At 38.0% G+C, this 4559-nt stretch overlaps 1 pseudogene; it reads left to right on the top strand.

Moving 5' to 3' along the window:
* The first annotated feature begins 2977 nt into the window (after nucleotides 1-2977).
* LOC149181421 (GDSL esterase/lipase At5g22810 pseudogene) lies at nucleotides 2978-4213 on the top strand (annotated as a pseudogene).
* The last annotated feature ends 346 nt before the right edge of the window (nucleotides 4214-4559 follow it).

Here is a 4559-nt window from a genome sequence, read left to right on the forward strand (position 1 = left end):
CACACATACACACACACACATATAAGTACTCTTGAAAACATAAAAAAATGTGTAAATGAATGTGTAGATTGTTTTTAATACTAAGTGAATTTATTGTTCTAGATATTTCTATCTAACACACATAAACATAATATGTTGAATGAAGGCTTTCAAGCTATTTTTGAAAAGTATCAACTGTAACTAATATAATGTAATGAGAAAAATATCAGAGTCGAAGAAAGTAATACATGAGAGCTAAGAAAAATTGAAAGAAAAACTAATTTAAAATTAGTAATATTAATAATATATGTCAAGCATACTATTATAGGATTTATCATTCACATGTGTTTCCTTCCAAGGTGTTTAATACTTAAAATGGTGAAACAAAATTTAGATGTGAGAACATAAGGGTTTTTCTTTATTTTTCTAATGAAAAATGAACAACCACCAAAGAAGATGTACAAGCAACATGCATAACATAATAGGTAACCTTTTACTATCCCTAGCAAAACATAATTAATTTTTTTTGCATCTAGTTGCCTGGGGATACCATAGTTCTCCACACAATGTACCCAGATATGATTTATAAAGCACTTGTACAATCGACAATTTGTATAGAAAACCATAAAAGGAATATACTACATAATTAAATCTCCACAGGTACATAATTAAATCTCCACAGGTCATAATTAAATTAGGACAGAATAAAGATCTACGGGCTTTAAATAGGATGCTCCTCTTCTCATCTTTTCAACATCGATTTGCTTCACAGGTCGATTCCTCGCTCTAATTCAACCATGCCAGAAATGAGGATACACCTCTCTACTCGGCTTTATTGCGCAGTCACACCACAACGCTTAATTTCAACTATAAACTCAGCTCTGATACCACGAAAGAATCATGACAAATAGAATATATTTCACACAATGGTATAGATGGTGATTAAATTAATTTAAATAGATTACATATATTTATTTCAACTCTTAATTTAACAAACTTTGACCTCTTTTGATAGCTATCGAATGTTGACGTGATTAAAGCACGGCAAGATACTTTGTTCCACAATAAGCTACATGATTAACTACAGTTTATAAATACACTATATTAGATTTAAACAATTCACAAGATACATTTGCTGATACATTATTGCAACCTCCATAATATTGATACATTGTTAGAATGCAGAAATATAGTTTCAATTCGCAATTTAACATCAACCTTTAAGCTTCATGCAAAAGCTTAAAATCTTCTCGAATTACAAATAATCATTAAGACTAAGACCATTAAACATTGTATATTCGTGATAACAATGTATTGGTTAATGTCCACGCCTAAATCTGACTATCATTACCACCATCCATCTCACACCACCAATGTTCAATTTCTGGTTTCGATTCGTAGTTTAACATCAACGTTTAGGTTCTATCTAAAATCTCAAAGCCTTCTCGGATAACAAACCTTATCTCCTAGCATTCTGTTTACATAATGGGGAATGCGAGGTGCGTTTGTATTGCTAATCACACTCTAATCTTGAATGGTAATGTAAGTCGCATTGCAGAGGGGATAGCTCTTTAGCTACTGATCCGCAGGCGAAGTGGTCTTATTCATTAAATTAAAATAATGCTTACAATAGGTATTCATTAAATTAAAATAATGCTTACAATAGGTATACGACAGGCGGAGCGTCGATTCCCGGAATCGACGCTCCGCCCCTGGGGCGGGGCCGGGCGGCCGCGCCACCCCGCCCCGCCCGAGGGGCGGAGCGTCGATTCCGGGAATCGACGCTCCGCCTGTCGTATACCTATTGTAAGCATTATTTTAATTAGCACGCAAATGTAAATCTCAATTTAATGTACAAACGTGGCAGTGCCTGTCCTATTCCTGAACTCTAGCCATATAATTCCTCAGTCGCCCTACATCTGAGACCTTCACCGGTTGCAACACCAACTTTGATGTGAAGTATGGAAGGTATATCATTTTTTTCCAAAACACAATAATAATGAATTGGAGAAACGGTTAAGTTTGTACAGTTTTTACCTCTCTTCGTCAACCTCGTGCTTCCATTCATATCATATTCTTTAGCGTCAGGTCATTTCATTAAATATTTGTACATCACAGACTTTATAACAACGTAATTGTTAATGTCAAAATCCTATCTATATAGGCCGCTCAATGTAATAATATTTGCGGGTGTCATTACCGACAGCATGCCGCAAAAGTCAAGTAAAACGTCAATCTTCCACGGTGGTCGATTGAATTTCAATTATGTTACGACCATTAAATCTCATACGACACGTTATAAATTGTTTGAATGAATATTTTGCGAAAAAGATGTAGAATTTATTCGTAGTACATTTTGACATACGTAAGAGTGGACTATACTTTTGTGCTACAGGTGGTTGTGAGAAACCCAAAGGTGACGTGTAAACATATCTCCACGTTGAAACTCAGAGCCCTCTCGCACCTCAGTGATTTCGTTTTCCCTCTCAATCATATCTATATTAATTTTCCTCCGCTTATGCCATTGCTGAGAACAGTGAGAAGCTCCAGGTTGTTCATATGTTCATCTCTCATTTTCTTTAGTATTCAACCTTTCGTTTCCTCTCATTTCAACCAAAGAGCGCATATATTTTTTCATAATAGGATCTTAAAATAATAATAGGAAATTAAAATAATGATTACAATAGCTATACTACAGGCGGAGCGGGGCGGCCCGGGGGTGGCGCGGCCGCCCCGCCCGCGTGGCGGAGCGTCGATTCCGGGAATCGACGCTCCGCCTGTCGTATACCTATTGTAAGCATTATTTTAATTTAATGAATACCTATTGTAAGCATTATTTTAATTTAATGAATAAGACCACTTCGCCTCCCCTCTGCAATGCGACTTACATTACCATTCAAGATTAGAGTGTAGTCCTTAACTTATTTTGAATTGACATTTTGTCAAATTGTGAAATGGATAAATTCTTTATCGCAATAAGAATGATTTACATGAACCTTTCGTCAATAGCTCTGCTGTTAGCTTTCTGAGTTAGACTTGGTGGTGATCAATGGGCAACTCAAGGAAGCCTGCGCAGACATTGTGCTTTGCAGCTCTGATAGCAGTGGTTTTGCAGAGCTCATGTGTGGATGCACAGCCACTTGTGCCTGCTCTGTTTATTTTTGGAGATTCCACTGTCGATGTGGGGAATAACAACTATCTGTTCACGCTTGTCAAGTCCAACTTTCCTCCTTATGGCAGGGACTTCGACACCCACAATCCCACTGGCCGGTTCTCCGATGGAAGACTTGCCACTGATTATGTTGCTGAAACACTTGGGTTTACGTCTTTCCCACCAGCATATCTGAGCTCTCAGGCTTCTGGTCGAAATCTACTAACTGGGGTGAACTTCGCTTCTGGTGCATCTGGCATTTATGACAATACAGCACAACGCTACAATGCTATATCGATGACGCAACAGCTACAGTATTTTCGACAGTACCAATCGAAAGTGGAGAGATCTGTGGGCAGAGCCAATGCTTCTTCCATTGTGTCGAAAGCTCTTTACGTCGTCAGTGTTGGCGCCAACGATTTCGTACAGAATTACTACATAAGTCCTGACCTTATGAGGCAGTTCACTGTTCCACAGTTCGTGGAGTTCCTCATGCAAAAGTTCTCAGTGTTTACAAAGAGGCTGTATCAGTTGGGGGCTCGCAGAGTCGGTGTGACTTCGCTTCCTCCATTAGGGTGCCTTCCGGCTGCAATCACTCTATTTGGCCACGGTGAAAATGTCTGCGTCAACCGCTTGAACAGCGATTCTCAACACTATAACAACCGCCTCAAAGCGACAGTAAACAGCCTGGCGAAAACCCTACCAGGGATGAAAATGGTTGTATTTGACATTTATACATCGTTATATAACTTCGTTCAGCATCCTTCAGACAATGGGTTCGCAGAGGCGAGGAGAGCTTGTTGTGGGACTGGAGTTATTGAGACAGCTGTATTGTGCAACCCTAGGTCAATAGGGACGTGTGCCAACGCTACGCAATACGTGTTCTGGGACAGTTTCCATCCCACCCAGGCTGCCAATGAGTTGCTGGCTAGCGCGCTCATTCTTCAAGGAATCTCTCTCATTTCTTAAATCAGTCCTGGCCTCCAAACTGAGATTAGATGAATTTTAATTTCGATATAGCTGCTCTAGGTGTACGAGAACTTAAATTTACAAATATCCTGTCATAAGGCAAACAGTTTGCGTTCTTTTTTTTTGCCTTTAGAACTCCATGTTTTACTATAATGCTTTTAGAATGAAATGTGATTTATTGAGCTTTTATGAGAACCAGCTTAAAATAAGAATGATTTACATAGATTTATGATGAGGCTTTTTTATTTTATAATTAAAAATTGGTTTATAGTTTAAAAAGTATGAAAAACAATAATAATAAATTTGTTTTAGGGTGTTAATGGGTGATTTTAGTAATTTAGATATTTTAGGACTATGGCTACTACAAGTCTCAAATGTGTTGATCATTTTAGGACTATGGCTGCTGGTTAGATTGTCTTCCATCACGTTCAATTTTAAGTGGCTTCATTTGTATTTTTCC

Source organism: Pinus tabuliformis, chromosome 3_2, assembly GCF_031772625.1.
Source record: "Pinus tabuliformis cultivar Carrire ecotype Pingquan chromosome 3_2, CPIR1, whole genome shotgun sequence".
NCBI lineage: Eukaryota > Viridiplantae > Streptophyta > Pinopsida > Pinales > Pinaceae > Pinus > Pinus tabuliformis.